General features: G+C 34.2%; 1 protein-coding gene across 2 annotated transcripts in view; it reads right to left on the reverse strand.

Moving 5' to 3' along the window:
* Magi2 (membrane associated guanylate kinase, WW and PDZ domain containing 2) overlaps window positions 1-25,953 on the reverse strand; it is a 1,291,542-nt gene that overhangs the window by 573,317 nt on the left and 692,272 nt on the right. The window lies entirely within an intron of this gene.

Below are 25,953 nucleotides of genomic sequence, written 5' to 3' on the forward strand. Positions count from 1 at the left end.
TAGCTTATTTTAGGACACTTCTCCCTGTTAGTCTTAATATGGATGATACCATACCATAATTTCCATTTCCTACAATAGTTCCCTTTCTCATTTTTTGAAATCTGCTACTTTGTTTTCCAGTGTCTGCTATTTCTTTCCACCCTAAGGTCTTTCTTCACAGCTCAGCATACATGGAAACAGCTCTCCCAGAAGATCAACCACTGGAAAAAATCTCAACACTGCAGGGTGCTGAGCTCCTTGGGTGTTGAGATTCTTTTCCTTTGGCATTAGTGACAGTGTCCACACCTGTTTGTCTTTTATAGTTTCTGACTCGCTCACTGGACCACCTTCTTCTCCCTCTCCATAGGAGCAATGATAATGGCCTTTGTGAAGGACTTTACCAATTATTTTTACACACATCATTATATTTGGGGTTTGTGACGAAGGCTTATTGTCATGTCATTTTTTTTACATGAAAAAATGTAAAATGAGACATTTCCCCACATATCAACTTATACTCATAAACAAGTAAATCCTTCCCCTCTCTTCTTTTTTCTTTTGTATATGTTATTCTTTAATTAATATCATCTACTTTTATCATTTTTGGTGTCACTTTTATGGAGAAACCTTTAGAGCATATCGATGATATACAGATTTTTTCCAAGTCCCACAGTTTTAATTGCTGGTTAGATAGATTGGCACATATGTCCCAGATACTCATGAAAACTTATCAGGTCCCTACCTAAAGCACTGCCCACAGAAACCAGCAATTCCTCTTAATTTCCCTATTTTTAATGACCTAATTATTTCTCTAGTCATCTATGTATGCAGCTTTCATGTTAACCACTTCTTTCTTCACATCTAGTCTACTGTCAAGTTTTATACATTCCATGTCTCTCAACTTTGGTTCTTTTTATTCCACTCTTCCCTGGGGTACTCTTTCCTCAATTTCACAATTATACGCTGCTTAGCTGGTCTGCTGGCCTCTGAACACTTCCGAATTACAATCTATTCTTACATCACTGTCAGATTAATCTTCCCCATCTGTAGCCTTCTGCTTAAAATACCTCCAACTGCTTCTTCTGCTGTCAGCATCTTCTGCCAACTCATAATGTGCTTAATATCAAAAGTCAAAGGAAGACTCAAAGTGAGTCACAGTATTTTTTTAAAGTGTTTTTACATGAAATCATTTCAAGGGAGTCTACATCTTGGATGAACTAGGCTTACTGTATAAAGATCACAGCAAATATTTAAAGAAGAGAAACAAAAACAAGGCCACCAGATTAGAATTAGGCTATTTGGGGGTAAAAAACAAAACAAAACAAAACAAAACAAAACAAAACAAAAACCACAGGATTAATCAATTTGCAAGGGCTCACAAGTTTACAGACATTTGCATCACAAAAGAGTCTAAGGTGAATGTTTTTACATATAAGTAACTTACAGGTAAAGGGCCAAAGCCTTTATTTGTTTGGAGGACTAGAACTAGATAACTAGATAAGATAGTCCATTTTGGTTTTGTTTATTTCAGAATATCAAGTACTTTCTAAAAGATGTTCAAGTTGTGCATAAACATAAAATGGTAGGGTGAAGGGCTGGGATTGTGGCTCAGGGGTAGAGTGCAGGAGGCCCTGGGTTGATCCCAGTACCACAAACACAAGATGGCAAGGCAAGGCATTGGCTGCACTTTCTCCTCTACAATAGGATTCCTCCTACCTTTCAAATCTATTTCCTTTTCCCTTTGTAGTGAAACTAATAACTAGTTGCCTTGATGAGTCCCAAAGAACCATCTACTTTCTTATATTTATCTTGCTTCTTCTTTGAATACCTAATAACTATCAAGTGAAACATCATCAAGTCATTAATATCCATATAAATTCCATATTATTAAGACTTACTTATTACTTTACAAAAACTAACATCATTACTCACTAATAACATCCATGAATCTTCTTGCCATCATTTCTGGAATACTTATTTTACCTTGAAGTATTGTATGAATTATCATCTAGATGCTTAGAGTGCATCAAATGCACTGTATCTGACTCTAAGAAATTCACAATAAGAGGTGCTCAATAAAGGTTTTTGTATTAATAATAAATGCTGACATTTACTGAGTGCCTTCCATGTAACAGTAATGTATTAAGTAATTTAATTCTCAGAACCAGTCTACAGATTATGAATTAGACTCAGATTGGTAACTGGTCATGTTTAGATGATACATGGTAGATATGGATTAGAAACTGTCCATCTGGCTCTAGAATTTTAACTATTAAGCAGCATTATAAATTTGAATGAAACTAAATAAGCACACATACAAGCCTGTAAACATGTAGTCTTTTTCCATTTCCTTCCTTGGTTGCTGCCATTTAGTTACCATAGTTACCTCCTCTACCCTCAATTAAAGCCAAGATTTTGTTTCTACCAACTCTTTCTGGCTTTGTGTAATGCCAGAGTCTTTTGCTGAATAATTGAAATTATGGTTGTAAGGCATAACTGAGATGACCATAAAGGATTTCCTAGTAAAAATTAATGGTTTACTTCACTGAGGTCTCACTGTTAGCTAAAAGACTTTAGAATAATAAATGTTGTTGACTGGAGTAAACTGATTCAATGGAAACAAAGAGTTAACATTATTTCTTACTTAGAATCAGTGAGTAACTTAAATATGGAAAGAGAAAGCTTAACATATAAAATGGTATTTCTAAGAGTTATATAAATGTGAACGAACAATGCTCCTGATTTAAATCTTCCTAGGTGCCATGGCTAATTTCCCTTTTAATGGTTATTATGCTACAAAATTCCTCATGATAATCTTCAGGTTCCTTCAAAATGACTTCTAAAGTTTATCATAGCACAGCTACTAACAGCACACATAACCGATACAATTCACCATTTTTATGACATTTTTATGGATTTGATATAATCACTGGGTAATACTACAAGGTGAGCAGTGCATTTTGAGGCTTTCTATGTCATAGTTTTTCAGTTTGTATCAAGTGGAAAACAAATTTAAGCAAGGGATCCCTAAGGGGGTCTACTTAGCTCTGAAGTCCATAATCCATGTGTCCCTCATTCCATACCATGATACTGATATATTCTTGAGAAGTGACATTTATTTGATATTTAGTCATTTTATATATGTTAATAAACACACACATACCCCAACCATTCTTTTCTGTGTTTACCAGTAGTTACCCAAAATTTGTAAACAGTACCAACACTTAATATTATTTCATGAAACCTTAAATTCACCCCATTTCTTTTGTTTTAGCACATATGTGTGTATGTATATAAATCTATAAATAATATGTAACAGCAATGTAATATTGATGTATACATCTACATCATAGAATTTTAAAGTTAATACTGTAATGTAAACATTCTCCATATTGTTAGCATTTGTAACTGCCATTTTCTTTTTTCTTTTTTTACATATTCATCTATAACTGACAGAACTTTCATAGATAACTTTGAAATAAAAACCTCTATGCACATCATAGCTTTTTTTACTTTTTCATATATCCTTGGGACAAATCTTGAGGAAGGAATTGTTAACATTATCAATTACTTTAAAAAGACATGTACCGATTTTATAAAAACAGATTTCTACACACATTGTATTGTCAGTGTCCCTAATGTCTATATTTTTTTTTCTATAAAATGGTGAGATATACTAGCAGTTCCTCTTTCTTCTACCCTACTTTTCTAACAAGTATCAAAAAATGCTTAAGTAAAAACATTATACCAGCAGGTTCTAAGAAAAGGGAAATTAAAACATGCCTTAAACATAAAGCATGTATATTTAAACTAATTTTCAGTATTTCAAGAATATTAAATTCTTATGGTAAATATCAAAAAGAAAACAACCACCCACAATGAATTCTTCTGTACTTTATCCTATGGATATAATTTGATATTTATATATAATAAAACTATACATGGATTCCTTTGAGGCATAAAATCTCTTCATTAGTATGATTTTTTATCACTGCTTACTTGTAATCTATCCTACTTTACTTAATTATTTGCCTCTTAGTGTATGTTTTGGTGTAATTTAGTTTTTTTTGGCTCTGACAAACAGTATTGTAACAAAAAAGGGCCAAATTTTTGTTCATATTTTCGATTATATTTTTAAATTCCTAGAAGTGAAATTGCTAATTATAGCCTTAAGACTCTTAATACATAGTAATACATCAAATTACTTTTCCAAAAAAGATATATGAAAATGTGTAAGCCAATTTTTATATATGAAGTAAAAGCATTATTCAGAATGTGTCCTAAATAGCCATTTGGCTATTACTCACATTTGGAATAGGTGCTTTTCTACAGTGGATAATGAAGTCCAGAAATGGGAAAGAAGTTAAATGCAGCAAAGCTGGGGAAAAGGTGAGCAGTGTAAAGGATGGAGAAACAGTAAAAGCTCTGGTGGCATACATCATGTTTTGCCTGGTTGTACACCCTGCATTGATGATCTGATTGGCAACGGGAGCCAGAAGTGGTCTAAGTCTTTTAGTTCTGTTATAACCATTCATACATCTAATAGTACGGCAGCAGCTTTGAATTCAAGTATTGGTTTGCAAACTGCTGCTTGACTTGTGTGGAGAGCAGCAGCTCTTGAAAACAAGCATCAGATCAGCTTGGGAATTCCAGGCTGGGAACAATCTCATTAGCAAAATAATAGTTGGGGGAGGGAGGAGAGGAGGAGGAGAAGGAGGAGGAGGAGGAGAAGGAGGAGGAGGAGGAGAAGGAGGAGGAGGAGGAGGAGAAGGAGGAGGAGGAGGAGGAGAAGGAGGAGGAAGAGGAGGAGGAGGAGGAGGAGGAGGAGGAGGAGGAGGAGAGAAGCAGGGTGGGGAAAGGAGAGGGGAGTAGAAAATAAGAACTATATAGCAATATAGTTCAGGGTCAAATCAATTAGTATGATTTTGGGGTCAAAACCCTAAAGGATTACGGGGAAAGAACCATATTTTACCATACTAATTCATGTATTCATTCATTAGGCTAATATATATTGAGCAACAATTATATGCCAGAAACTCCACTAAATGTTGGGAATATGCTAATGAGTCAGAACAATATGGTCCATATCCTGATGGAGCTTACAGTTTAGTGAGAAATACTGACAATTAATGAGTCAGGTATAGTACAGGATGATGGCAAGTTGAGTGGGACAGAGAAAACATGACAGTGAGAATCAACCCTATGGGGTCAGGGATTGGGGATGCATCTGAGACCAGTTTTCAAGTGCAAACTGAAAGATAGTTGATAGAACAAAGAAAGTTCAAAAAACAACTATGTAATTTTTGCTGTCCATCATAATATAACAAATAAAATTTTACATCCCATTGAAACTTTGTAGCTTCTAAGTGTGTTCTAGAGAAGAGAGCTAGAGGAATTTTTGCTCAGACAACCTGTGACACCAGCCATATTTCACCCATTCAGAAGTGGGCATAAAATAAATTTAAAAAAAGGAATTTAAAAAGAGAAACTTTTTACCAAGGGAAGTGTAATAATTCGTAAGATTAGAACTGTGTAATGAACATTTCACTCAAGTACAAATATGCCTAAGTTAATGGTGTAATCAAACAGATTTGCTTCCAAACGGCTTGCCTTTGGGTCTTCCTGTTTGTTTCTGTTGCCATTTTTTTTTCCTGAGACCTGAAAAAGCAACCCTGTAAGAACCATACAGCAGTGGTATGAACCAACTGCAAATCTAGCCATTCCATTGATGTCTATGCAGGAACAAATTTGATGAGTTCTGCCAACCAGGGAATGTGGGTAGGAGCCACATTCAGCTGACACCTGCATAGAAGCTCCACTGGATGCTGCCAGGTAGTCTCACAGAGATCATTTGAAGTGTGTGTGAGCCATTCTTAGACTTTCAAAAATAATACCTAACTTGAGTCTTCTTATAATGATGTGTCCTGGCCAGGAAAAGTACCACTATCTCTATTTGTCAAAGGAGAAATAGATTTAGAGGTATTGAATGCTTCTGGGTCACCTATGTAGCAACTGTGTCACAGCTAGAAGTGAGATTTTTGGATTCTTAGTATTGTTTTCTCTACGAACATCAACTTTCTTAACCCTCTGGATTGCCATTCTTTAATATGATTATCAGAAGGACCAACCATACATGGGGAAAGCTCTTAAGGACAATAGAGGCCCCATCTTAAATTAAAATGTAAAGACAAAGTTGAATCTTAAACACAAGTTTGAAAATAAAACAAATTGTGCTTTGTTTGCTATCTAACCTTTTGGTGAAAGACTCATCAAACAATAAAACCTTTATCAAATGCTTTCTTAAAACATGTATTCAATCATTTTAAGTAGAACAGAATGGATAAAGCTGAAGACAACCTGCAAAGGCTTTCTTTTTTGAACTCTGTGATACCAGCACTTTCTAATAAAATTTAATGTTGGTCAGTTGATTCTAATTCCATTTAGGGGACATTACAAGGAAAAGATGCAAATGACAGATCAATTTTGAGGATGATTATCAAATCTATTTACCAATATTGTCCTATGTATTTGATTAATTTGCTTTCTGCTGTAATAATTTCCAAATTTGCTTTCCATCAGCAGAACACTGCACACCACTTTCATATCCAAACTTTGCTTTCTCCACAGGCTTGTACAATATTATTTATGTCTCTCTTCTTTGAAAATAGTCAATAACATAGGGATTTTTTTCCCCAATGAAACTCTATGTGCCTCAGAGCATCATGGAAAAAATTTTAAAATGTATACTATACAAAATAATTACAGTAAACTCTTAATTTTATACAGTAGAGGAAAACAGAGATAGCATGTGCAACTGAAATCCACAGACACACCCCAAATTTTATTTCAAAAAGCAATTTCAACTTTTCATTTAAACAAACCTGTTATTTGCAGCAAAATTGGTTGATATGAGCTTTGATTCCTTTTTGAAGTCAGCCAGAGGGTAAAGCAGGGAATACAAAAACTAGAAGTACCCTCAAACTCAATCAATTCCCAAGGAAATGAAAGTTAACTATAATCATTTTGGCACTGCACAAAGAAAGAATTCTACAAGAAATGTAAACACAGCTAAAAACCCCTCTAATGTTTATTGTTTTCAGCTTCTAAATGACCTCTTTAAAACCATTATATAGGAAGTCATCAGACTGCCTTTACTAAGTCTGTGATTACTTAAAACCAAATCATGAAACTATACATTTGGTATCCAGGAAATATAAAAATAACGATATCAGGATATCACATTCACCCTCTATATTTTTGTGTAATCATATCAATTGGGAAGCTAAATGGAAGATGTGCTTAAAACAGCTTCTCTTCTTTCAAACAGTGATTCATAATTATAATTGTTTTTAAGTGCAAAGTGACTAAAGAGAGAAGTTTAAGCTGGTAATTCTCAAGTGCAATTTCACTCTTTAAAAACGCTTATTATTCTTTTAGGACTCTGCATGTTTGGAGGAGGAGCTTTAAAGAAGGCAGTCTTCTTTCTGTTAATAACCATTCAACTTAGGGTTGTTTTCCATAATAGCCAATTTCATCTATCTGAATCAAACCTATTGAGACATGTAATTGCTGTGATTGATAGTCTCTACAGTTTTTTTTAGGAAACTTCTTATATTGAATACTAATTCCCAAAATGTGATTCTCATTGGGCAGAGCATCAGTTTTACCTGGAAACTATTAAACATGCAAAATCTTGGGCCTCAGTCCAGAACTACTGAATTAGAAATTCTGGACCAACCAGAGCTGGGCCCAACAAACTAAATTTTAACAAGCTTTTCAGGTGATGCCAAAGTTTGTAGTTGACCACTCCCTTAAAAGGTCCAATCCTTCACCATTGTCTCAAATTTATGTGAGCCCAACAGAAATAAAACCTCTGGAAACATCTGGGGGAGAGGGGTTGCAACAAGTTTTATGAGTAACTTTTATCATTCTTAGCCTATGAAAGTTTGAACAAATGTCCAACCTTCTTCTGAATTACTGTTAGATTATTAAATATCTACCATCAATACTCATCTTCAAAATATTTCAACATTTTGTGTTGGGGGTGGGGAATGTGCTGGGAATTGAACATCCCAACCCCTTTTTTCAACTTTTTACCAGTAAATTAGCTTCACCACTCAGTGATCACCATTCAATCACAGAGTGCAAGTTTCACATGATGTTTCTTGGTTTGGTCTTTTAGAATTTTTACAACATATATTAACTTGTTTCATTAATAGTATTTTTAAAAAATTAAACATTTTTGGTTATTTTATTAAGATTCTCCAGAGAAAAAGAACAGGAGATTTTAATATATAGATAGATAGATATAGATAGATATATAGACACATACGTATGTGGATGCGTATACATATGCAAATTATATATTTAAAAAATACATACACACATCCCTAATTAGGGATTGACTTATACAATTATGGAATTGAGAAGTCCTGAGATCTGCAGTCAGAAAGCTGGACACCCAAGAGAGCTAAGATGTGTGGCTCCAGTACAAGTCTAATAGCCTGAGAACCAGCAGATCTGATGATGTAAGTTTCAGTTTGAAATCCAGAAGTCTTGACACATAAGAAGAACCAGTATCTTAGCTTGAGTGCAGAGGCCAGAAAAGCCCTCTGTCCTAGCCCAAAGTAGTCAGGCAGCAGGAGCTCCCTTTCCCTGTCAGGAAGGTTGATATTTTTTGTTCTATCTGGCTCTTCAGTTGATTAGGTAAGGCCCCCTCATATTAAGAAGAGTAATCTGCTTTACTCAGTTTTCTGATTCAAATGTTAATCTCATTCAGAAACAGCCTCACAGATAGAACCAGAATAACATTGGCCCAAATGTTGGGGTCCAGTCAAGTTGACACATAAAATGAAGGTCACAGTCATTTTTAAACCACTAGTACTTTCATTTTCCAACAGAATTATGTAGACATTCTTACAGTTACTTTAAAAATGCTCATCATTTTGTCCTTATTGGATATGACATGATTAATAGTATTCATGAAAACAACTATAAATCAAGCATAAACATGGATATAAGAGATGCTGAGAAATGTGTGTTACTTGCAATTGGTTATTTTAATTTAAGCTATGTAGGACATTTTTGATGTTGGGCAGCCAATGTTCCTTTCTCTACAGTGTACCTTTTATGCATCAATGGGAATTTGTAAGTTGAAAGTTAATGAGGAGAGTGTTTTTTTTCTGTATAATGCCCATTCAACTGGAAATAAATGAAAAACCCACCCAAACAAAGTATTTTTATTATATGTGGTAGTGCAGTGGAGTGTTTAGTTAATTGACTATTTTGGTTTCACATCAACTAATCTGAAATCAGAGGAGAATAAGATTTTCTCTAGGTGGAAGAAATTTCAAATAATTAACAAGAAGAGTAAATATTTACAGCATGTCTATTTTGTGTGAGGTGTTAAGGAGGTATTAAGCCCAAAGTTTTCCCAAATAAATCCTTCAAACCGAAACATTTCAAACTAGGCAACTGAAAAAAAAAATAATACATTTATCTGTTTCACAGTATAAAGGATTATATTGGGTAATTTATTTAATGGATAGTTTTTACAAGTTTTTCTACTCATAATTTTTAAATCATTGTGCATCAAAAATATTTTTTTGAGGCTGGGGAAGAAGCTCCGTACAGTGCTTGTCTGACATGTGTATAACCCTGGGTTTTATTTCCCGGTTCCCCAAAAAAGTGAAATCTTTTTTCACCTTTGAAATTTATGATTCTGGAGAAATTGTACCCATGGAGTACAATTAATTGTCAATTTAATTACTTAATATGTAAGTAAAAAACATAAATTAACAAAATCAGAAATTATAATCATCTACTTGGCAATAAGGCCCAATGGAACAGATCTTAAAAAGAACAAGCTATATACACATATTGAAACATCCCACTCTAACTGATACACATGTGCAATTTTTATATATTGATCAAAAAGAAAAAAATAAAATTTATAAAGATCATGGGTACTTATAAGAGTTTATACTTCATAAGTTTAAGACTGAAAGGCTAGCAATGGAGAACTACTTAGAATAGTATTTTTAATACACACATAGAAAAGTTTGGAAGAAAAAAGTAAGTGACTTGGCATGTTTCTAAAATATGAATACCTCCTAAGAAGGGAAAGAACATGTTCAAAATTTGAAAATACAATTAAAAATTAACATATTTTTTTCTTTTTAAAATAGATTAAACTAGTATATTATTTTGTTTATATCATACAGTAATTTTTTTCAGAAGTGTTCAAGTATAGGAAAAAATAACACCAAAATTTTGTTTCACAACTTTGGCATATAACTTCCTTTCTTGTAAAACATGTACTAGAGGAGCATCTTCTACAGGTTTAGGTGGCTTCCTGTGAATACAGATGGCATAGTAATTGCTTTCAATATTTCTGGGGTTACCTCAAAGACCGAGGCCCATCCTTTATTTTTGTAACTAGTACCCTTAAGTTTTTTTTTTTTTTTCCAATCAAATTGATTCCATTTTCAGGCCATAAAGAGAGTCAGTGATTTCTTTTCATACCCATATAAAAATCAAACTTATTCTTGGGGCTAAATTGCACTGTAAATTATATAAATGAATTACACAATTAAAAATATAGATAAAATCTGAAGAAGAAAGATGAGAGACAGCAAGTACAAGCTAGTGTAGGCACACAGTGGGAAGAAGAGGAAAGATAGGAGGGGGCAAAGGAAGACTATTGGCTTAGACTATTATACATAACTGTATTTCATCAAATGAAGAATTTAAAACCATCAAGGAGAACTGAGAGCAAAGGTTTGCCCCTGACTCTTTTGTTAAAGTACACATGATATTGAATCTCAACCTTAGTGAAAAATCTAATGTTGTCTCTCCACAGATGAAGTAATATATTTGAGATCCGTTTATAGGACAAGCAATAAATCATGACCTCAATAGGCTGTAAACAATGCTGTTTTTACAATCCTCATCATTCTTGTTTTTCAAATGGAATAAAGTTTAATTAGGGTGTAGGGCATGGCTATGGTGTGCCTGAGGATAGGCTTAGAGGATAGGTCCAGAAGTAACTAATATTATAAGCAGATGACCTAGTTCCCTCTTTATAGGAGATCATTTTATGGATCCTATTTGTTCCTTACAAATAAAAAAATATGGTGTATTTTAGAATGTCATTTAAAAGTTATAAGGATATTGTTTCCACTGGTTCTAAGTCACCGGTGACCTGCTAGCTTGGGGCAAGGGCAATGTCAATATCACTGCCATATATTCAGTAATAAGAAGTGTATGCAATAGAATAAAAAATTAGAAAAGTGATATTCTCACAAAATCCCATTATAAAGATTGAGGTAATTTATCCTCCAAATGATTATATGGTCCCAAAAGATATAATGTCATTATAGAAACACATTTAAACAAACATAAAGCTAAATGAACTCATAATATGTTGTTTCTGCTAAGGCAAGATGGTATAAAAGGAGAATAGGGCAAAAGACAAACAAAATAAAACAATGCTCTCCACAAGAATAAGACTGTTGAGATTCCCACTCGACTTTCTTGGTGATTCAGGCCTTTTCTAATTTAAGAAGCCACCTCATATTTCTGTTTATTATTTTATATACTCTAGGAATTGCTCTTTTCATCTTGAAGAACTGTTTTTATTGTACAATTAATCATTCTGTAAGACCATGTTTATTTTATTAAAGTTTGTATCAGCGTGGCCACTGTTGCTAAATAGTAAAGGAACAAGAATTGAAGGGAAAATAAGGGATTATTTTAGCTCAACCCAGTGTCACGATAGAGTTTAACTCGTACTTGGTATTCGGTAACATTTTGAAAACACAAGTGTTTTAGCATTTTACAAAATTGAGATATTACATATGGTTGAGTAATCCTGAGAGAAATGTGGGTCTGGGGTGGATGTGGATATTATACCAATGCTAGTGTCTATGCATTTTAATATTTGGTTAGTTTTTTTCAAGATAACAGCAAACATCCTAAATGATAAATATGTATTTAATAGCTGCTTTCTTGCCCAATACATTGAGGCATTTTCTTACCCAATAAATAAAACATCTTGGCTCAAAATGTAATGCTCCATGTAAGATTGAAGGTAGGAGACAAAAGTCATTTTGGACTTTTATTTTAGATGCTTTAATATAATTTTTCAAAATCTGAATCAGTTAAATTCAGTTTAGTTAAATACTCTCAATTTTTCCTTTCACTTTCCGTCAGTCTTCCCTTTCTTCATTCTTTTCCATTTTCATCTTTTATTTAAAAGTAGTAGATGAACAGGAAAATTTAAATTTCCTGGAGCTCTGAGGGGAAATATTCCTCTATTTTGATCAGGGCTTGAAACAAATCTTATTTGCAGTCAAATAGTGATATTAAAGTTACATTGTGAGTTTATCATTTATCAGTTGTAGTGATATGTTTACACTGAGTATGTTCTATACATTAGTATATATCATACTTTAATATAAGAGATATACATATGTAAATTGTATACATTGGCATAATATTAGTATATATGTAAGTATAAAAGATATACACATGTAACAGACACTTAAATGTAAAGATGATTATGTTTTTTTCCTTTTTTACAGTATTATATAATTTATGTTTACAAATGAATTTTAAATAGCAAATATTGAAGTGGATTTATAGTGTTTTCTTACTTTTTGCTTGAAAAATTTTTAAAGGAAAGCATCATTTAATGAATATAATGTTTAAAGAAAGTGAAGTGCAGAGTTATGTGGAGTTCAGTCCATTCTTTTATTAACAAAACAAACATTACCAAACACTTACTATGTCTAAGACATTACATGGAAGACGATTTGGTGGTTCACATTTGCAACCTCCTGTGATTTCCCTGGAGCAAGGAGATCTTCGCCTAAGAATTATTATGGATTTAATGGATAGTGTTATACTAGAAAATGAGAATGCATTGACATTTACAACATTATCAAGTCTAACCTCCTAGTTATTTGAATAAGAAATATCCAGAGATGTTAAATGAGCTGCCCAAAGTTAAACACTATGTGATTATTGCTTACAGTCCTGGAGAGGACTAGTACTTTGCCTGGTTCAGTCTGGGGAGCAGTGAGGAGACAGGCTGAACAGAGAGTGAACCAGAGTATAGAACCCAAGTCTGAGTCCTAGTCATGGGCAGGCCCGGGAAGCAAGGAAACCTCCAAGAAAGGGCAAGAAGAAAAGTCATTTTCAAGTTCAGGTATTAGGAATATAAAACTAATCTAAGGGAGGTTGGAGAAGCAGCACTGACCAGGGCAAGAGTTTGTGACTGGGTAAAGTCAAACTACAAGAATAGGATATTGGGAAACCATTTTGTGGAAAATTACTTAATTTCACAATTCAATGGGTTTCTCATGGACCTTACCTTTTATTTACTTATTAAAAAAATAAACTCAAGACATTTTACATCACCTACCATTCTGTTCTTCTTGAAATACTGTTTCTGAGAATATTCCTACCCTTATGGTACTATTTCTGTGTGAAAATACCTCCTCATGCTCTAGCAAGTCAACATATTCTCCAGGTTTTACTTCCTTTAGTCCAAGGGTTTTTACAATATGTACAATTCGTTTATGAAATGACTATTCTCTTTTATAATGATAAGTTTTATCCAAATGGTCTTGGTTTATTCCTGTTGACCTGAGACAATTAATAGAGCCCCAGGTTTTGGGATATGTTAGATAACAAATTATATAACCAGCCAATTTGTGTGGCATCTATTTGTTATTCTCACACCCTTGTAATGACTTTCTACTATGCCTGTAATGAATACAATCATATAAATTATAAACTCCATGAGGAGAGGGCTATAAATAGCATGATTGGATTAGGTTAGGGCTATGCTCATTTAAGATTTCAAAAAAAATATTTCATAAGCTCACCTAACCTAACATAGATTATCTTTTAAAACATCTAGGCTGTTTGCATGTAGTGGATGACATTTTTTTCCTTCAATTTCTTGAGTGATGAAATGTCAGAGTTCATATCAACATAAAGTCCTACCAACCCCAGGACAGTTCTAATAATCATAGTACTTATTTGTATTCACTGGTACACATTGCCCAAATGCTTGCAAGAATAAGAATCAAATGGTTGGAGTATCTGAGCCATCTTATTATGTTTTTGAAATTTATCATTCCAAAAAAAAAGAACATTACATCATTGTAGTATGCTGATTTTAAGTTCTTTGGGTATAAACCAAGGAGTAGGATAGCTGTGTCAAATAGTGGTTTTATTCCAAGTTTTTTGAGGAATCTCCATACCACTTTCCATAATGGTTGGACCAATTTGCAGTACCACCAGCAATGTATTAGTGTACATTTTCCCCTATATACTTGCCCACATTTATTGTTGCTCATATTCTTGATAATTGCCATTCTGAAAGGAATGAGATGAAATCTTAGAGCAGTTTTGATTTGAATTTCTCTAACAGCTAGTGATGTTGAACATTTTTTCATATATTTGTTGATCAATTGTATTTCTTCTGTGAAGTGTGTTCAGTTCTTTACCTTATTTATTGATCGGATTATTTGTTTTTTGGACTTAAAATCAGCATACTCCAGTAATACAGTCACATCAATGTTTATAGCAGCTCAACTCACAATAGCTATAGTATAGAACCCACCTAGGTGTCCTTCAATCAGATGAATGGATAAAGAAAATGTGTATATAAACACAATGGACTATTACTCAGCCTTAAAAAAGAATGGAATTATAGCATTTGCCAGTAAATTGATAGAACTGGACACTATCATGCTAAATGAAATAAGCCAATCCCCCCAAAATCAAAGGCCAAATGTTTTCTCTGATATGCAGATGCTAATTCACAATAAGGGAGGTGTGACTAATTAAGAATAGAGTTACTTTGGATCAGGTAAAGGGGAATGAATGGAGGGAAGGGGTGTAGTATATATTAGAATGAATCTGACATTATTACACTATGTACATATATGACTACGCGACCAGTGTGATTCTACATCATGTACAACCAGGAGAATGAGAAATTATACTCCATTTATGTAAGGTTTGTAAAAGTGCATTCATCATGTATAATTAATTAGAACAACAACAACAACAACAACAAGAACATTGCAACAGGGAAGAGGGAGTAACTTTATTCCACTTACAAAAATGATCACTCTTTCTCACCAAAAATAACACTCCAAGTGAGCAACTTCTCTTATGTAACAATACTACTGATAAATTTTCAATCTAAAATAATATGTACTGAAGAACCCCATTTCACCCATACATTTCTGCTTAACTACTGAACAAAGACATATTTAGACTAATAGTGAGGAGCTAATTGTGTCTACATTGCCCTCAGTCATGCAATTGCATGGATTTCAACTTCTCAAGTTAAAGTCCAGATTTCACGGGCATTGTACTTTTTTCCCCCTTGGCTCTTGTCTTTTGTTTGTCCTTTTCACCAAGAGAATTATGCATCCCTAGTTCTACATTCTTACAGCATCTTTCACGTGTTGATATCCCAGCACTTCTGTATTGTACTATAATTGTGGACATGCGTATCTGCCCCATTTGCTGATCTTTGTAGAATTAGGAATCAAATCTATTTTATCTGTCAGTTTCTAGCATCTAACCCAATGACCTGGTCAGTGCCTGGGAACTCTCCATGCTTTTAGTAAATATTTGTTAGATAAATGAAACAGTATTCAGACATTTTAAAAGGTTACATCTAAAATGTTAAGCAATATTTTATTTACAAATGAAGGTAAAATCTTAAATAAGTACAGTTTTAAATAGTGACATTCACACTGTGTAGAAAATTTGTATAAAGAGAGACTCTTTCAAGTATACAAAGTGCTCATAATCACAGTCATTCTGATGAAGTGAAGGGCAAGTGATTTCCAAACAGAAAGTGCTATTCTTCAATTTAAACTTGTAAAAAGACAGGCAGGCAGAAGCACATGCATCAGTTTGGAGAAGTGTAATGAAACCATTAAAATCAGGGAAGAAATGCCAATGGAAAGACACACTACGACCACAGATAAGCTGCCTTCATTTTAACAAAACTATAAAGAAGTTAGGTCCCAGATCAAGGCCTAGATGTGGCAGTTCTCACCACATCTTGCTGACCCCAGGAGCAATCAACCAAACAACCCAACAAAGTCAGCACAATTTACCTAAGAACCATGAGAAAATAAAATTGATGATTAGATGTTAAGGAAATCAAATCACAAGCAAATAGGTGGATTGAGATTTTTGTTTTCATCTATTTATATACTTTACACAAACACATACAATGTGTATCTGATTGCTTATTCTAATCATAAATTACCCACAGTCCTCTATCCATGAGTGTGCCACACCACCTGAAAAGTAAGGAGGTATTTACCATTACCAGGGCCTTGTAACTGGTAGCAACAGTCCAAGAACAATTAGCATGGATTAATGTTTTTGTATACATCATGTGTATACATAATCTTTTGTAATACACATACACACACATAATCATGTACTAAAATGGAATATAGTAAGTTACTATTGTTTTCTTTATCTCTAATTGAAAGCGAGGGGAAGTCTATAATGATTGTGGTCACCTTCAAGAACAAAGTGGGTTTTCCTGATCTGAAGCCTATAAAAGTGGTAAATATGGAGCAATAAAGGGAAAGGAAGAGGATATTTTTTTAGAATTCTAGCTGGTGTTTTAGATTTCACATATTAGAAGTGGAAGGACCCATTGAAGACCACTGTCTTATCCCTTCTATGCTTTTTGATAGGATTATATCTACAACATTTCCAATATAAGGGTAATCCTAGTCTAAGTATCCTCTGAAGGAGATTTAAATGATTTCATTTGTAACCTTTGCCCGAGTTTTGACAACACTCATAATCAAATCATTCTCTGCAGAGCTGACCCAAATCCCTCTTAACCCAGTAGGAATTCACTTCCTCTGCAGGGTCCTTAGATGAGCAAGCTTTTCCCCTTCATCCTCAGTCTTTCAGACACTTGATTAATAAGCCTCAGGTCTGGGGAGGGACTGAGAGGGCTGGGATAAGCACTGAGCTCAATGACTCTTGATGCAAGTCCATGCATGAGTGTTCCTCAAAGTGACTCTTAGTTCTCAGAGCCCTCATGCTGACAAGCTATGGCTGAGGGTAGGAGACTTGGTGGGATCATCTCAGCAGGGATTCAACTGGCATCTGAACAGGAAAGTTTCTGTTGGTGGGAATATCCCGCTCACTGCAGGGCAAATAAAATGCCTGCCCCCACTCCAGACCATCCTTACTAAGAACTAAGAGCAGACTTCCCCATACTCCACAACAGGTTTTCCATTCCACACTGGCAAGTGTCCCACAGTGGGGTGAAACTTCCCCTGCCTGAGACACTAATCAATTAGACTAGAATCCAACCATTTATAGATAGATGTGGGTGGTGGGGGGACTCGGCACTTGTATTTCAAATAGACTTGTGCTTTCTCTCCATATTCTAGATTTGTTTCAAACCATAAAAAATAAGTCATAAATAACAATCACTTTTACTTTGTAGCTATCTATATCCCATCAGATTCTTTGTTTTGTGTGTGTCACATGACACAACCATCTTTAAGTTAGAATTAATAAATGTGTTTTAAATATGAAGGAAATGAGGATCACAGAGATCAACCAACCTCTTCAAAGTCAGCCAGAAGGGAACTTATAGAACCAAATCAGCATCTCTTTAACTCCAACCATCTGGTTATTTTTGGAATATCAATCTGCCCTATATGTTGCTCTGTAGTTATAGATATTTATGTATGAGAGTCCTATCAACCGGAAGGAGATCCAGGCAGGAGACAGAAGTAACGCGTGACATTGAAGTCACACCCATGAAGAGTCATTCACAGAGTTGACAGGAAGGAGGAAGGACCCAGAAAAGATCCTCAAAAATTGTAGAGACTGGAGTTAGGGAGAAAGGAGGAGGAACTTGCATAAGCATATTTCTTGTAAAAACTTGAGGCGTTGTCAGACTTCTGAATAACAACCTTCATGAAACAACCTGATGACACTAATATCTTACTACAGAGGGAAACAAGGTTTAAAGGGAGAAGCTGTGGGGGAAAGACAATGTAATGATCAAGTAGGTATTTAAATAAAAAACCTAAAATCATAAAAAAATTTGTTTAACTTTGACTTAAGAGAGAGCTTTTGATTCCCAACACAAAATTAATATATTGATTTTAAAATGTAGGTAGGATAAATGCTAGTTTTAGTCTCAACTTGTATCTCCCAAGAAATATTTTGTTTGAGAAAATCAAATTTTGAAGTCACACTGCACATCAAAGAGTTTGGTGTTTTAGATATGTAAGCATAACATGTTTTTAAACTTTCCCTGTTAAGAAAAACTTGGGAGTTTTCAATTTTCTTTATTGATGAACTCTTAAAAGTAGCTTTTACTTGTGATGGAATTAAAATAAAAAGAAGGTAAAAACTAACTCAGATTTTCAACATTTACAACCCTTGCTTTATTTACTGTGTGGCTGATACTCTTTACATCATTTTCACTCCTTTGGGTCTGTTCATAAGAATAACAGTAAATAAATTATTGATATGATATTGGTAAAATTTGAGAGAATCTAATTTTGCAATGATCCATATGGACAGTCAGCACTGACCAGTTTGGCTAGACAAGAACTCAAGAAAAAAAAAAAAAAAACAATGGAGATGAAGCTGGTTATGGAGGGCTTAGACTCTTAATCCTGAGCCCCTATAGGAAGGAAGGTCCTGAATCTTTGCTACACAGCAGTGGCTCTCGATGGTCTCATTTGAGGCAGAGGCAATACCAATCAAACAGGATCTATTTGGAAGCCATTGCAACAGCACTGCAAAAAGGACACTAGGGGGAAAAAAACAGAAACAAAGAAATAAGCAGGGTTTTCGTAAGAATTAGGATTCACAGTGACATGAAGGATACAGGAGGCAGGATTCTGCAAAAAGATGCACAGGGTAGGGGAGGGTCAAAGAAGTGGCAGAAGAAAAGTCAGTGTGTTTTTAAATTAGGAGGTCACTCTGAGCTTTGAGAAATTTTGTAAGGACTTCTAGGAGATGGAGTTAGAAAAGAGAGAGAAGTTGAATCACCATCAGCCACCTTGGTTTCCTAATGCTGATCTAATGAACTCCACATAGATTCTACGTACAGAAATCTGCAAGCATGTACCTCCCCATATGCTTTCCTTGTGCCACATCCCAAGCTCTTCAGTTATTCTCAGCCCTTCGATTATTAAAAATATAAATCCTGTCCCTCATCATGAGATCAGTCCTCCTTTAGCTTGAGTCTGTTGCCCTGCAAATAGTGTCCTTGCAGGCTCTGTTACTGAATACCAGCATTTCATTTCATTGGCAGGAAATATTGCTCTGTGACTTTAAAACGGATAAAACAGTGGAGGAAAAGCATGGATTACCACTTCGCTCTTATTTCGGCGGGGGAGGGAGAATTAAACCTACTGAAAATTTTAAGTGCTTTGTAAGAAATAATAAAGCTTCTCCAAATGATACAACGTAAGGGGCAGTGTTCAGAGCTGAGTCCTTTAATCATAGAATAGTGCGTTTTTCATAGTCTATGCCAGATGCTCTTTCTAGTCTGGCTAAACCCCATACAGAGTTTGTATGACAGGAATCTATTATGTCATCCTCAAAATACTAAATATTGGCTCACAATTAAAAAAAAAGTATAAGCATGAACGTGTACTTCATTCATCAATGGATATTCTTTAAATACATTTCATCCTGTGAACTGGACCTCATGTTTTTCAAAGCATATTCATTATTTTACTCCTAATCAGCTCTTTTTTTCTGTACTGGGGATTCAACCCAGTGTCTCACACATGCTAGGCAAGTGCCTAACACTGAGCAACACCCTCAGATCTAATTATTTTAACTCTTATTGTAAAGTAACAAAGAAGAGAATAATTAATGGATTTCAGGCCTTCTGTATAAAGTTAGGGATCACAGCCTATGGATCCATTCAATTAACACTCCTTTGGAATGGGTAAATCTCAAATACAAAACAGCAACAGATTTGGGTAAAAACACATTTCTTCTGTCAGATGTGGTGGTTCACACCCCTAATTCCAGCCACTCTAGAGGTGGGGGCAGAAGGCTCTCAAGTTCAAGGACAGCCTCAGCAACTTAGCAAGATCCTGTCTCAGAAAATTTTGTTTAAAAAGATGGAGGGCATAGTTCAGAGGTAGAACTCTCCTGGGTTCCACCCCAGTACCTGCAAAACAAAAACAAAACACACACATCCCCCACCTCACCCCCATGCTTCTTTAATAGGATTGCATGAGAAACAGGTCTTTTTTCTCTGACACAGAGCCAACTCAAGAACTCATTTAAGGGCCCCTTTGGAACCATTGGTTCATAGTTTTACTTAAATGTCTAGGTCTATAAAAGAAACTCTATGAAATAATGTCTCTGTTAAAGATAAAATTTAAATCATCCCCAAAATTCAGGTTTATATTTACCTCTCTGTTATGAAAAGAAATGAATGGAGAGTCAAGGAATGGAATGAGAACAAAATTCACATGTGTGAACAAGAGTGAAGTTTTCATTTGCTTTCAGGAAAAACTATAAACTATTGAGGATGTAGCTCTGATATTCCCTGCATGATTAGTATTCAGCATCTATGTTCCACACATATGCAGGGTTAAGAAATTTTACTTTGACCAGACAAAGAATTTCAGATGGCCAATTATGCATGTGAAAGTGGGATGATAATTAAACAGTACAAACAAAATCCATTATTTCCATATTAAATTTCAGACACACATAAGAGTGTATGGTATCAATATAGCCATAAATTATATTAAATGCTTTCTCATACTATATTTATGAGATGTCATACAGCATGATCGATTTACATATAAAGTATTATATCTGTGGGTCGAATGTCCCATCCTAGTCTTCAATGTTTCTGTCAAAGAAGTTTTCACAATGGTTTCCCTTGACACCTGTTCTTAAAACCTCTACTTGCCTGACTTTTCTTATCAGCACCTCTGAGGAGGAAAATGCTATGAGACTTCTAATGTTGAACCTCACATCATTTATCCCTGGCAAAATTTAAGAATGTCACCGCAAGACCTCTCCTTTTTGCTAATTAGGATAATTGATTTCTGTCTCAGTGTATTTTGGATGATTCTCAAGTGTCCCTTAGGTTATTTCCTTTTCTTTCAGGCTGAACATGTTATGTTCACCTTTTCTGACAAACCTTATTTTCTAAACATTTTATCACTTTCATTCCTCTTCACTCCCTTCAATTTGTCATTGTCCTTTTTTTAACAACCCCATATGAGTAAAATCCTCTGGAGGGCATTTTAGCAGCAGCCAGAGGACTACAGAAAAATAATTTTTTTATTCAGTTTTCATTTAAACAAACAGAAGCATGCATGGTTCCTTTTGAACTGAAAACCACAATATGCCTAGCATAGCACATGGTATGTGCTCAATGAAAGTTTAATTTTTAATAGTATTATTTTAACTAATAATCAAGAGGGAAACTTTATGACCATCCTTATACTTCTGATTTTTTTGGCTACTATGAGAAGAGGTGACTTGCTACCAACAAAAGATTAGTTCTGATTCCTAAAAAAAAAAAAAAAAAAAAAAAAAAAAAGTGTTGACCTTTTTTTTTTTTTGTGTGTGTGTGTGTGTGTGTGTGTGTGTTCAACAGCACATTTTAATTAACATGTCATTCTTTGGTTCTTTTCCCTATTCAGTGAAGTTATGTTTTTGCTTATCATCATTTGAATTCTTTCTAAGAATATTTGATATATTGAAGATGAAATGTAATTTTTAAATTAAAATGAGCCTACCCTCCAAAGCTAAAGCCATCTGGATGGAATTAAAACTTTTGTCCCATTATTTCATCTCCCTTCACTCCATCTCTATTTGAGGTCAATTTGCTTTGCAAGCCATTGTTTCTGTTTGGTTGAGAGCTGATGGACAGGAATCCACTCTCATGACCTTCTCACTAAGAACTCTAAGTGGCTTCTGACACTTTTCCATCCATGTAAAGGTGAAATTCTTCCTCCATATGTAGTTAGCACCACAACTACCTTCCAAGTAGCCCTTCAATAATTAGCAAGGCACTGTGTAATTTGTGTTCCTGTTTTTGTCAGTGCCAAGCAATTTATTTACCTATGTTTCCATCATAGGCTTCTTCCTTCCCTAGTTATAGCCATCATTTTCCCAAAGGAGAAAGAAGAAAAGGAGGGGTAGATAAAGAACAGTTAGGGAGAATCATATTTGATTTGAAGCTATGATATTCAAATATGTTCAAGTGAAAATACATTTCTAGAGAAGATTTTGCCATCTTCAAATTATAGCCTATGGAGGGTCATAATGAAAAAGAGAAATTAGTTTTATTCTGTTAGGCCAGAAGATAGACCATTCAGGAAGCAAACACTTCTTAGAAAAGTAAAGTCCTTTCTAATAATTAAAGGTAATTGAAAGTGAAATATTCCTTTTCAGAGGTACTAAGTTCTCTGTCTCTAGAAATTCAAGCAAGGCCTAAATGAGATTCATTATTGCAAGGTATATATAGAATTTATATATCACACTGGAGATGGCTAAATCAATTGCTTCCAAGTGTTGGTACTCAGTCAAGCTGTGTTATCCAAGTGCTTAGTTTAAAAATAAATACTGAACCAACCTCCAGATATGGGCTCAATCTTTGTAGGTCAGACTGGGGGAACTGGTATTTAACATGGGCCCTAGTGAATCCCTGAGCACAGCCAAATTTTCTTCCTGCTCTTAAGCAGTGGAGATTTCTGAGGCCCCTGGCTAACCCAGAGCTTCTGTTGTTATTGATTATACTATTAAGAGGTGAATATGTACACCATGTGATTCACTCCAGCTTTGATTTTGCCAACTATTTGGGTTCCAAAGTCTCCCTATTAAGGAACTAAATTTAGTTGCATAAATTATAGCTTAAAATATACGTGTAAAATGTTAGAAGATTTGGAACTTGCTAATGAAGATGTTAATTCCCCCAAATTAGAAATTCTAGACAAAATCTTCAAACATGTAGAACAGGAATTCATAGAAAAAACAGACTCTCAATCTGGTAGGAATAGGACCATACCTATGTATTTCCTAGTACCTTGTCCAGTGTGCACACAGACATGTTGTCTGACATACTCATGTTGAATGCATTAATAAACTACTTAACTTAAAAGGCTGCTGTCACATCCACTTTCTCTGGATAACAAATGAAGAGAAAACTGTGACTATCTAAAGGCCGAAATGAACTTACAGTTACATGGTAAAATAAGTGTTGAACTAACAATAAATAAACATTATTTTATATGATCACATTTACCACATTAAAGAGCACGTACCTTTGAAAAACCTCATATTTATTCAACTTCTGGATTGATTTATATCCAGTGTCATTTTACAAAAGGTTTGTGGCAGGTATAAAAACTATCCAATGTAATGGTACAATGAGATGTCACCTATTCTTTAGCCTCTGGCCAGAAGGTCAAGATGCCATTTTAAGACATTCCAACCTCACTTAGCCTTTGGCAGCAGTTGTCTGTCTGATTTCCTTACAAAATAGGAAAGACCAATAAATTATTTCTTTCTACCAAAAATAGGTTCAAATTCTTATTAAATGTTATGTTTCAACTTGTTTGAATCTGGCAGGTTTAAAATTTTGTTTCTTGTTTATGAAGACATAAAATGCCTGAAATATTGCAAGACTTTTAAGAGAAAAAGAGAAATAGACATTAAAGAGGGCCCCCAAGTACTTGACCTTTTATCTTTACTGAAAGGATCATGTAGATTCACTTAATCTTTATGGTTCATAGAAGCACAAGAATGTATAATGACAAATATAAACACTTTTATCAGTGAAAAGCAGAAAGAAACATGAAGAATAGGCACAGGCTTCTTTCAAGTGAAAGGTGAAGTAACATTTCATATCCTCACACAGCACTTTCTAAGAAAAAGAATTGAAGTAAACACTAATATTAAGATTTACAAGATCTGCTTCAGAAATTTTAAAACTCTAAAATACAATTGACAAAGGTGTCTCAAAGACAGATAAAACATACAGGAAGTAATAATGATGTCAATAGTTATTGTGATGGCTTCCTATTCTAATGTGCCTAGAGACTATTGTAGAAATGAATGAAAATAGTCTATGAATGTCAGAACTATTTTTTTTACATTCTTTTTAAATAGAAACTGAGATATCAAAACTGTTTTGACACTGTCAAAGTTTTCTATCTAGAAGTGTCTTTGGAATTAAACTAGTATTTCTCTGGTTTTGTCTTATATAATAACAGAAAACCAATGACCAGTCTTCATAGAATGAGGAATTGAAGTTGAAATACAGCATCGAACTGTAAAATTTTAAAGAAAATTAAATACTTTTATTACACCTTTTGATTTCCCTATCCTAATACTCCATTAAATAGATCAGAGCCACAGAAAAACCTTATGATCCCAAAATATAAATTGAAAAAATCCCATATTACCAAAATTGAACATGTTCCTTCAAGAAAAGTATTTTTTGAGAAACATTTTTTTCATAATAATGATTCTGAATACTATAACCTAAGTCAAGATTTAGGACATTTACATCACCCCAATTTTCTATATTCCTTTGCAGCTTTCCCCCAATCTTCTACACATGACACTCAGGGAACTATAATTTGCTTTCAGTCACTGTGTGTTAGATTTTCCTGAAGATCTCACATAAATGAGATTATTCAATGTGTACTGTGTTCATCTGTTTTTATTTGCTACCCATAATGTTTTAAAGTTATTCTGTTACTCATATTAGTAATCCATTCCTTTTTGTGCTGAGTAGTATTCAATTGTAATAAAAAAATTATGTGTTCTCTCACCTGTTGCATTGGGATTGTTTCCAATTTTAGGCTCTTATTTAAGATGTTTATAGATGCTCCTGTACAAGTCTTAGTGTGAATCTCTCTCTTGGGCAAAGTCACTTATACTATTTTTAACTATATGCTCATTATTTCTAGTAGTTTAAAAAGTATATAATATATTGCTTCTCATGCAACTGTCATGATAGGATATGAAATAATGTTTTGCATGAGATATTAAATAAGGACTCACCTCACTTAGAACCTTGAATTTGGTGTTAGACCTTTTTCCTTTCTTAGAAAAAAAATCCCAAATATTTAAAGAACTTGAATGAATTGCATTTTATAATTTTCATTTTGTTAACTTTTCATTGTTAATATTTTCCTGTACAATTTTAATATGCATGAAAACATACAGCTCATTCCATGACACACTTAGCAAATGTGCTAACCAGATAGTTCATAATCTGAGGAAGCTGAAAGAGGCAGGGTGCTCACATATAAATCAGAGGTGTAATGTCTGAGTTTCCATAAGACGAAGATATTTCACAACAGGAAAGGCTGACATTTTTGACAAATTCCCATTCCTTTCTAAGAACTGCCCCCTCATCAACTCCTATCTAAGAAAGAAAAATATATGCACACCTTGATGGATTGTACATATTATGTTATGATCTATTTTATCTTTTTTGAACATTTCTAATCTATATCTTAGTGATAATATTATTTTATCACGACATAGGGTCAACTATATTTGTTTATTTTTGATACAAGAGAACACACACAAAAGATGCTAAATTTAGGAATTGTTCACATTTTGTTCTTCATCAATGCCTTAGGTTAAACTCTGTCTCTGTGGATGTCCTATTATTTCGTTAACTTCAAAAATATTGCTACTGGCTTCTTAAAACACTAGAAGAGAGGAAGAGGATAAAACTGTAGTGATTGCTTACAGTTCAGTCAGCAGTATTTACTGAATATTTGGTATAAATGGAGCAATTACCACATAAGCAATTAAAATAGAACATAGTCTCTGTATTCCTCCTCTATCTTGCATCTTGAGGGCTCAAGTGATTGTAAAATGACAATGCATATGAAGCTACACTAAATGTGCAAATTAATACAGCACTAG

This window comes from Urocitellus parryii, chromosome 3 (genome assembly GCF_045843805.1).
Source record: "Urocitellus parryii isolate mUroPar1 chromosome 3, mUroPar1.hap1, whole genome shotgun sequence".
NCBI lineage: Eukaryota > Metazoa > Chordata > Mammalia > Rodentia > Sciuridae > Urocitellus > Urocitellus parryii.